Source organism: Rutidosis leptorrhynchoides, chromosome 3, assembly GCF_046630445.1.
Source record: "Rutidosis leptorrhynchoides isolate AG116_Rl617_1_P2 chromosome 3, CSIRO_AGI_Rlap_v1, whole genome shotgun sequence".
In the NCBI taxonomy this organism is placed as follows: Eukaryota; Viridiplantae; Streptophyta; class Magnoliopsida; order Asterales; family Asteraceae; genus Rutidosis; species Rutidosis leptorrhynchoides.
This window is the reverse complement of record NC_092335.1, coordinates 175,815,001-175,827,009: the sequence shown is the minus strand read 5'-3', so window position 1 is coordinate 175,827,009 and position 12,009 is coordinate 175,815,001.

The window sequence follows — 12,009 nt, the reverse complement described above, 5'->3', positions numbered from 1 at the left end:
GGTGTTAAAACTTGGCTAAGTAAATGCTTCTCCATTAAGGATCTTGGAGAAGCACAGTACGTTTTGGGAATTGGGATCTACAGGGATAGATCCAAGAAACTGATAGGTTTGAATCAAAGTGCATACATTGAAAAGATCTTGAAAAAGTTCAAGATGGAGAACTCTAAGAGAGGTTTGGTACTTATTCAAAAGGGAACACTTCTCAGTTCATCTCAGTGCCCCACCACGAAAGATGAACAGGAGAGAATGAAGAAAGTCCCATATGCGTCTGCCATTGGGTCAATCATGTATGCAATGATATACACTAGACCGGATGTGTCATGCGCTCTTAGCCTAACAAGTAGATACCAGAATAACCCAGGGAACAGTCATTAGATTGCTGTCAAAAGTATATTGAAATACCTTAGGAGGACTAAGGATATGTTTCTGATATATGTTTCTGGTGAGGAGGAACTCGCTGTAAAAGGTTACGTGGATGCGAGTTTCCAAACTGATCGAGATGATTCTCAATCATAATCCGGTTATGTCTTCACGTTAAATGGAGGTGCGGTCTCTTGGAAGAGTTCAAAACAGGATGTTGTTGCATTATCCACTACAGAGTCGGAGTACATTGCCGCCTCATTGGTAGCTCAGGAAGCTGCATGGATGAAGAAATTCATCGATGACTTAGGAGTAGTCCCTTCCATTCAGGACCCTCTTGAGATCTTTTGTGACAACGAGGGTGCGATTGCTCAAATCAAGGAACCTCGTGCTCACCAAAAGACCCGTCACATTGAGCGGAGATTCAACTACATAAGGGATGAAGTTGAAAAGGGAAAGATATGTATTCGCAAAGTTCACACAGATCTTAATATAGCGGATCCTCTCACGAAGCTCTTACATGGAGCAAAACATGCAGGACATGTTTCTGCATTAGGGCTTCGACATTCTAGTGATTGGTCATGATCTGTTTTATGTATTATAACAGAACGAAATTTGTTCAAACTCATTAATATAAATTATGGTATTAATTTATTAATCTTGAGTCATGTTCCTATTTTGCATATTTTATCCATGAATAAGTAATTATTCTAAATTCCGTAGTCGATCACATTTGTGGGAACAAATGTGAGGTTTAGACTATTATGAACTTGGATTGGTATACATTCACGGGCTAAATGTGGGGCAAGGTTGCAACCAAGGTTCATAGATATTTGTGGGATACAAATATTGGAAGACCCGCCCTCAAGATTTACTAAATGGAGCCTTTGTGGTTGATCACATGTAATCTTGAGTAAAGGCGAATATCATTGTATCCTCTTACCTGAGATACATATTGGGTTCGGATATTTACCAAGTATCGTGCCTTGATTCTTTCCTTCGCTATTCTGAAATATGGTAGTTCATAAGGAAGAGCTCAGGTATAATGCAAGGTATATATTTAGGACGTATGTAATCAAGATGGAATTTGTCCCTCTTATTCGTTGAGAGTCAGATGTCTAAGGCCTGATAAAGTTAAATCTAGAAGAGAGTGATCACTCTGTGTCTCTTGGATTTAACATGACATCTAGGACGAAAGGATATAATGAAAAGATTCACCTATTCATATTCGAGATGGGAACTCGAAAGGGATGATGTTATTGAATGGCACAAAGTCATAACATATTGGGGGTGATAGATGGTCGTTAGGTGGTATCCATCACTTGCATTAATTTCTTATGTTTCTCGTGCAAGTGGGAGATTGAAGGTATTTCGTATGCCCGAGAGACATATTAAATTAATGTGGCTAATATGTTTTGATCCAAGTCGGGTCATACCCAATAACAAGCTTACCGACACCTTATTCATATTTGATCTTAACGATTAGATCATTGATTAAATACGCGACACTTGAATTTTAAGGAAAAGGTTTCTTAAATAATATTACTTGATATGTTTATATAAGTTATGGAACAACTTATATAACAAGGATTTAATTATTTATAGGTTAAATAATTAATTAAGTTATGATACATTTTATAAAATTGGTTTTATAAAATATACATAACAAATAATATACAAGTTTATAAAATGTATTTTATGAAATCAAGTTTTATAAAAACTGATTTTGTAAAATCAGTTTTTTTTTTATAAAAGTATATTATATCATTGCAATGTGAGTGGCATGGGAGTTACAATAAGCATGCATTTGTTTATTACTTGCTACCCATGCTTAACTAAGACCAAGAGACTTAGTATTCTACACACACATGCATTAAAAACATATCAAAAAGAAAAGAAAAAAACTGCACAGATTCTGCTCAAAGAGAGCTGACTGCCGTGGCCATTTTTGAGTTCAAAGGGGTTCTAAATTTTGTTTAGCAAGCTCATATCAAGTGTAAAACAAATCCTAACTAATTACAAAGGTGTTGGGGTTATTGCTTGTGGGTATTACTTGCTTGAGGCTTCAAGTTAGAAGCTCTATTGTTCATCATCTTCATCATCATCTTGCAACTTGAAAAACAACCCTCAACTAGCTTGAGGAGGTATATATCTTCGCCTCTTGTTCTTATATGTAAGTATATATTCTAGACTTGATATTAACATGGAATTTAACTTAAAGGGTAAACATATAAACATGAACTTATCATTTTGCTTCCGCTTGCTTTAACACTACTACAAATTGGTTTTGTAATTATGTTAACTATAAGAACATGTTTTATGAACTTGTTAAATTCCATCAATATTTACATGACTAAATATTTCCAACGTGTTAAGCAATCAAACTTGTTAAGACTTGATTAAATGAAATAAGTTTCATATAGACAATTGATCACCCAAGTTGACCGGCGATTCACGAACGTTACAAATTTGTAAAAACTACATGTTGTGGTATATATAGACATATATATATGGTTGACATGAGATTATGATGAGTAAGTATCTCACTAAGTATATTAACAATGTGTGATATACATAAGAAATGAGATTACTAAGTTAAGAAACTCGAAATGATATATATAACGATTATCGTTATGATAACGTCTACTAAATACATATGTATCATATTAAGATATTGATACACTATATTTAACATGATAAAATGATATTTAAATATATCATTAAGTGTGTTAACAATGAACTACATATGTAAAAAGCAAGACTACTAACTCAAGAATTACGAAACGAGACTTATATGTAACGATTATCGTTGTAACGATATTTTAATGTATATATCATATTAAGAGATATTCATACATCATAATATCATGATAACATAATAATTTAACATCTCATTTGATATAATAAACATTGGGTTAACAACATTAATTGAGATCGTTAACTTAAAGGTTTCAAAACAACACTTACATGTAACGACTAACGAAGACTTAACGACTCCATTAGAATGTATATACATGTTGTGTTTTGATATGTATTCTTACACTTTTGAAAGACTTTAAGACACATATCAAAGTACTTCTACTTAACAAAAATGCTTACAATTACATCCTCGTTCAGTTTCATCAACAATTCTACTCGTATGCACCCGTATTCGTACTCGTACAATACACAGCTTTTAGATGTATGTACTATTGGTATATACACTCCAATGATCAGCTCTTAGCAGCCTATGTGAGTCACCTAACACATGTGGGAACCATCATTTGGCAACTAACATGAAATATCTCATAAAATTACAAAAATATTAGTAATCATTCATGACTTATTTACATGAAAACAAAATTACATGTCCTTTATATCTAATCCATATACCAACGACCAAAAATAACTACAAACACTTTCATTCTTCAATTTTATTCATCTAATTGATCTCTCTCAAGTTCCATCTTTAAGTTCTAAGTGTTCTTCATAAATTCCATAAGTATAGTTTCATAAAGATCAAGAATACTTCCAAGTTTGCAAGTCTACTTCCAAGCTTTCTAATCCATTCCAAGTAATCATCTAAGATCAAGGAACCTTTGTTATTTACAGTAGGTTATCTTTCTAATTCAAAGTAATATTCATATTCAAACTTTGATTCAATTTCTACAACTATAACAATCTTATTTCTAGTGAAAATCTTACTTTAACTGTTTTCGTGTCATGATTCTGCTTCAAGAACTTTCAAGCCATCCAAGGATCCTTTGAAGCTAGATCCATTTTTCTCATTTCCAGTACTTTTATCCAGAAAACTTGAGGTAGTAATGATGTTCATAACATCATTCGATTCATACATATAAATCTATCTTATTCGAAGGTTTAAACTTGTAATCACTAGAACATAGTTTAGTTAATTCCAAACTTGTTCGCAAACAAAAGTTAATCCTTCTAACTTGACTTTTAAAATCAACTAAACACATGTTCTATATCTATATGATATGCTAACTTAATGATTTAAAACCTGGAAACACGATGAACACCATAAAATCGGATATACGCCGTCGTAGTGAAACCGGGGGCTGTTTTGGTTTGGATAATTAAAAACTATGATAAACTTTGATTTAAAAGTTGTTCTTCTGGGAAAATGATTTTTCATATGAACATGAAACTATATCCAAAAATCTTGGTTAAACTCAAAGTGAAAGTATGTTTTTCAAAATGGTCATCAAGATGTCGTTCTTTCGACGGAAATGACTACCTCTTTAGTAATTGACATGTAACTTAAATTTTCGACTATAAACCTATACTTTTTTTGTTTAGATTCTTAAATTAGAGTTCAATATGAAACCATAGCAATTTTATTCACTCAAAACGGATTTAAAATGAAGAAGTTATGGGTAAAACAAGATTGGATATTTTTGATCTTTTTAGCTACGGGAAATGTTTAACAAATCTATACAAATCATATCCTAGCTAACTTATATTGTATTATACATGTATTCTAATATATTATGTAATCTTGGGATACCATAGACACGTATGCAAATGTTTTGACATATCATATCGACCCATGTATATATATTATTTGGAACAACCATAGACACTCTATATGCAGTAATGTTAGAGTTAGCTATACATGGTTAAGGTTGATTCCAAAACTATATATACTTTGAGTTGTGATCTAGCCTGAGACGTGTATACACTGGGTCGTGGATTGATTCAAGATAATATATATATATCGATTTATTTATGTACATCTAACTGTGAACAACTAGTTGTAGGTTATTAACGATGACAGCTGACTTAATACACTCAAATCTTTAAAACATAATAAAAATGGTTGTAATTATATTTTGATCGTACTTTGATATATATGTACATATTTGTATAGGTTCATGAATCGATCCGTGGCCAAGTCTTATTTCCGAGGAAGGAAATATCTGTGAAAGTGAGTTATAGTCCCACTTTTAAAATTTAACATTTTTGGGATGAGAATACATGCAGGTTTTATAAATGATTTACAAAATAGACACAAGTACGTGAAACTACATTCTATGGTTGAATTATCGAAATCGAATATGCCCCTTTTTATTAAGTCTGGTAATCTAAGAATTAGGGAACAGACACCCTAATTGACGCGAATCCTAAAGATAGATCTATTGGGCCTAACAAACCCCATCCAAAGTTCCGGATGCTTTAGTACTTCGAAATTTATATCATATCCGAAGGGTGTCCCGGAATGATGGGGATATTCTTATATATGCATCTTGTTAATGTCGGTTACCAGGTGTTCACCATATGAATGATTTTTATCTCTATGTATGGGATGTGTATTGAAATATGAAATCTTGTGGTCTATTGTTACGATTTGATATATATAGGTTAAACCTATAACTCACCAACATTTTTGTTGACGTTTAAAGCATGTTTATTCTCAGGTGAATACTAAGAGCTTCCGCTGTTGCATACTAAAATAAGGACAAGATTTGGAGTCCATGTTTGTATGATATTGTGTAAAAACTGCATTCAAGAAACATATGTCGATGTAATATATTTCTATTGTAAACTATTATGTAATGGTCATGTGTAAACAGTATATTTTAGATTATCATTATTTGATAATCTACGTAATGCTTTTAAAACCTTTATTGATAAAATAAAGGTTATGGTTGTTTTAAAAATGAATGCAGTCTTTGAAAAACGTCTCATATAGAGGTCAAAACCTCGTAACAAAATCAATTAATATGGAACGTTTATAATCAATATGAACGGGACATTTCAACAAAGCTGCAGATCTGATCCATTTTTCCTATTTAAAAAAGGGGTGGTCCAAGGATATATTCATCTTTTCGCGTATGGATCTGATTGGAGCATTAAACCTCAACCACTTATCTCATTTATTCAATTTCTTTTCTCTTTTCTTCTTCTATTTACTCTCAAAACATAAAGTCCATTTAAATTAAAAGTAAGATTTGAGAGTGAAGAATTGTGAATCGATCTTTGGAGCAAGAAGTAAAGTTGTTCTCCTTGTTCTTAGCTACGACCCAATAGTGTTGGTAAGTCTTAACTCCGTGTTTTGAGTTTTAGTTAAATTATGGCTAGGGTTTTGTTCATTTAAGACTTGTAAGACCCATTTGGGGAATTAATGGGTGAATTTGTGTTATATTGATGTAAGGAAAACCCTAATGGCTATAATCTAGGGTTTGGTCATAAAAATTGAGATTTGTAAGTGTTAAATGTGTTGTTAGTCACTAATACACTTGTTTAATGATGGAAGATTTGTTAATGGGTTTAAGTTTGACCAAAGTTGGAGTTAGTAGACTCTAATCACTATCTTTTAGTGATTTATGACGAGTCATGTGTAGTGACCCGAACTTTTCCATGATTATATATTATATGAGATTAATATTTACATGAATAAATGTTTCCAACATGTTAAGCAATCAAACTTATTAAGACTTGATTAATTGAAATGAGTTTATGTAGATAATTGACCACCCCGTTTGCCTGATGATTCACGAACGTCATAACTTGTGATAATTATATAATCGTTTTATTTTTTTTTATGATGTAAGTTTTTATTTTATGTATATATATATATATATATATATATATATATATATATAAGAAGAAATACAATTAAATCAAAGATGTACAACTAAAACACTATTTGCTACAGTAAAACACTATTTACTACAGTAAAACAATATTTGCTACAGTAAAATAGTATTTGCTACAGTAAATTTTTGCTTTGCTGCAGTAAAATACTATTCGCTGCAGTAAAATACTATTTGCTACAGTGAACACTATTTACTACAGTAACACTATTTACTCGTATTCAATCCGTATTCGTACTCGTACAATACACAACTTCTAAATGTATATACTATTGGTATATACACTTCAATGATCAGCTCTTAGCAGCCTTAATGAGTCACTTAAACATGTGGGAACCATCATTTGGTAACTAGTAACAAAAATACAAACTAATGGAACCTTATATTCAAGGGTAGGATCACGTTTTTCTTCACCAACCATAAACACATTTTCATTCTAATTTTTATGCATCAAATTACTCTCTCTTAATTCTTCTCTTATTGTTCTAAGTATTCTTCATCATTTTCTTCATAATCTAGCTCAATCTAGTTAACCTAGATCAACATACAAAACAACTACTCAAGAACACTTCATAAACACTTTAAAGTTTACAAGTTTACTTCCAAGCTTTCTAATCCATTCCAAGTAATCATCTAAGATCAAGAAACCTCTGTTATTTACAGTAGGTTATCATTCTAATTTAAGGTATAATTCATATTCAAACTTTGATTCAATTTCTATAACTATAACAATCTTAATTCGAGTAGAAATCTTACTTGAACTTGTTTTCGTGTCATGATTCTACTTCAAGAAATTTCAAGCCATCCAAGATCCTTTGAAGCTAGATCATTTCTTGTCACTTCCAGAAGGTTTACTTACTAAACTTGAGGTAGAAATGATGTTCATAACATCATTCTATTCATATATATATAAAACTATCTTATTCGAAGATTATAACTTGTAATCACTAGAACATAGTTTAGTTAATTCTAAACTTGTTCGCAAACAAAGTTAATCCTTCTAAATTGACTTTTAAAATCAACTAAACACATGTTCTATATGATATGCTAACTTAATGATTTAAAACCTGGAAACACGAATAACACCGTAAAACCGGACATACGGTCGTCGTAGTGAAACCGGGGGCTGTTTTAGGTTAGATAATTAAAAACTATGATAAACTTTGATTTAAAAGTTGTTCTTCTGGGAAAATGATTTTTCTTATGAACATGAAACTATATCCAAAAATCATGGTTAAACTCAAAGTGGAAGTATGTTTTTCAAAATGGTCATCAAGACGTCGTTCTTTCGACTGAAATGACTACCTCTTACAAAAACGACTTGTAACTTATATTTTCGGCTATAAACTTATACTTTTTCTGTTTAGATTCATAAATTTCAGTTCAATATGAAACCATAGCAACTTGAATCACTCAAAACGGATTTAAAACGAAGAAGTTATGGGTAAAACAAAATTGGATATTTTTACTTGTTGTAGCTACGTGAATTTTGTAACAAATCTATACAAATCATAATTTAACTAACTTATATTGTATTATACATGTATTCTAACATATATTATGTAATCTTGAGATACCATAAACACGTATACAATGTTTTGACATATCATATCGACCCATCTATATATATTATTTGGGAACAACTATAGACACTCTATATGCAGTAATGTTTGAGTTAGCTATACAGGATTGAGGTTGATTCCAAAATAATATATATACTTTGAGTTGTGATCTAGCCTGAGACTTGTATACACTGAGTCGTGGAGTGATTCGAGATAATATATATTGATTTAATTTTGTACATCTAACTGTGGACAACTAGTTGTAGATTACTAACGTTGGACAGCTAACTTAACAAACTTAAATCGTTAAAACGTAATAAAACATATTGTGAATATATTTTGATCATACTTTGATATATATGTATATATTTGTTATAGGTTCGTGAATCGATCAGTGGCCAAGTCTAATTCTCAATGAATTAAGAATCTGTGAAAGTGAGTTATAGTCCCACTTTTAAAATCTAATATTTTGGGATGAGAATACATGCAGTTTTATAAATGTTTTACAAAATAGACACAAGTATGTGAAACTATATTCTATGGTTGAATTATTATTACCGAATATCACCCTTTTTAGGTAATCTAAGAATTAGGGAACAGAAACCCTAATTGACGCGAATCATAAAGATAGATCTATTGGGCCTAACAAACTCCATCTGAGTTACGGATGCTTTAGTACTTCTATTTTATCATGTCCGATGAGAGTCCCGGAATGATGGGGATATTCTAGACGCGTTCTGTTAATGTCGGTTACCAGGTTTTCACCATATGAATGATTTTTATCTCTATGCAGTTTATGCAAAATGCCTGATATGAGATGGATGTTTATGAAAAATGAAATCTTGTGGTCTATTATTACAATTTGATATATATAGATTAAACCTATAACTCACCAACATTTTTGTTGACGTTTTTAAGCATGTTTATTCTCAGGTGATTATTAAGAGCTTCCGTTGTTGCATGCTAATTAAGGACAAGAATTGGAGTCAGCATGCTTGTAATATATTGTTTAAAAACTGCATTCGGAGATTTAAATCGATGTGTAATATTATTGTAAACCATTATGTAATGGTCGTGTGAAAAATGTTATCTTTTAGATTATCATTACTGGATAATCTATGTTATGATTTTAAAACCTTTAACGATAAAATAAAGGTTATGGTTTGTTTTAAAAACGAATGCAGTCTTTGAAAAACTTCTCATATAGAGGTCAATACCTCGCAAGGAAATTAAATAATATGAAACGTTTATAATCGATATGAACGGGACATTTCATCATGGCCATTAATGGGCAGTTTTCGGTGGATGTGAGTCATTTAATGCACTAGGTCATTAAATGCTCAAGTATAAGTGATAGTGGTTAATTCCACTAGTTTGTATGTTAATTAAATGCATAATGTGATAGGTGCATTACTTTGAAGGTCGCGAGCTAAATTTCCTAGTTCACCAAAGACAATAAGGTGAGTGGAGTAATTATACGTATGTGTATATGACGTATTTATTTGTGAATGTTATGGTATGAACCATCGAGCCGGTAGTGCCATAACATGTATGTGACAAGTGTCAAAGTGTGAACCATCGAGCCGGTAGCACTATAAAATAAGGCGTGAACCATCGAGCCGGTAACGCCGAAGTGTGAACCAAAGAGCCGGTAGCACTATAAAATCATGATGTGAACCATCGAGTCGGTAGCATCAAGTGTGAACCATCGAGCCGGTAGCACTATAAAACAAATTGTGAACCACGAGCCGGTAGCACTATAAAAGAGTATGACTCAAATGCGTATGGTGTGAATCATCGAGCCGGTAGCACCATAGCATTTATGGTTAACCATATGGGGGTTTGTTGATTGTTTAGCATATTATATATATGGATGGTGTTGAGTATATGCCGATGCGGTTTAGTGATATTGTACAACTTGTTAGTATTACGAGTATGATGACATGCTATTGAGTTACAAGTTTGTATACGATATTGTGTAAGTGGTTGCAAGTAAGTAGGTTATATATGTATATGTATAACTATTGCACTCACTAAGCTTTAGCTTACCCTCTCGTTGTTTACATTTTTAGGTGCGAACACGGAGAAAGGAAAAGGGGTTATTAGGCATTAGATTCCCATGATGCGTGCTAGTTAAAGCTTTTGGATGATGACCTAATGCTTTTGCGTAGTTTAGCCCCAAACCATGCTCGGGTGTAGTTTGGATTAAAACTATCATTTCAAATAGGTCGAACTCGTATTACATTTGATTAATAGCCCTGGTGCCTTTTGTATACATTAAACTTGTTGTACATTTTAATGGGTTGTATGGAATGGTTTATATCATTCCAATGGCACGTAATGATCGTTAAAAAAAAAATTATCCGGTTGAATACGGGTTGGGTTGTTTCAACATGTAAGTTATCAAATTAATTATATTCTTTCAGTTTTTAGCCAGAAGCCCCAAAAAAAAAAAAATCAAAACTTTACACCAAACCTTAATTAAAAATTCAATTAAACAGCAAGATTAAGATTAGAACTTCAAGACTCTTGAATTCAAATTAAGAATAAGATATTAGGGTAAACTAACTCAATACCTAATTTTAATTAACCTTGATTAAAAGGTATCACTCAAAAGAATATCAAGATCTGTAAACAGAGTTTAGATCAAGAAGGTGAGACGACGATGGTTTTTGCGACTGTGATGGATGGTGTTTGCGGTTGTCAAAGTTACCGCGGAGAAGACGATGGTGGTGGGGATGAAGACGGTGGTGGAAATGTGGTGTTTGGAAAAAATCGTCAGAAGCTTCTTGCTGCTGGAAGAAGGATGGTTTTAAGGGTGATCGTTGATGAAGATGAAGATGGTGGCGGGTGAGTCGACGAAGGTGGCGGTCGATGATTCAGGAAGATGGAGATGGAGAATGTAGGGAGGAAGGTGCTAGAGATATGTGGACAGAATATGAATGGGATAGGTATGATAAAAGGAAGCTACAGAATATTAGGGTTAAAAGAAAACCGGGTCGGGCAAGGCAATGAGTTACTATTAACGCATTACTGTTAACGCACCGTATTAACCAATCAAATTTTGACACCATTTACCACAATTTATATATATATAAATAATAATAATAATAATAATAATAATAATAATAATAATAATAATAATAATAATAATAATAATAATAATAATAATAATAATAATAATAATAATAATAATAATAATAATAATAATAATAATAATAATAATGAGGAGTTAGTAAATTGAAAAAGAATATGTGGTGGATTTATATTGGATGAGAAGTTTTGTGGTTAAATTATAAGAAGTGATAAGTGTTTGGTAAGTTTGTGAAAACTATAAAAATAAGGGTGGTAAAAAGTTTGGTCAATTTTTAAAAAGTTAAACTTTTGTGGTGGAGGTGTGAAACCTCTAGAGTTTCCTATTCATTTCTTGTATATCTTTTAGATATATAGGTAGTAATAATAATAATAATAATAATAATAATAATAATAAT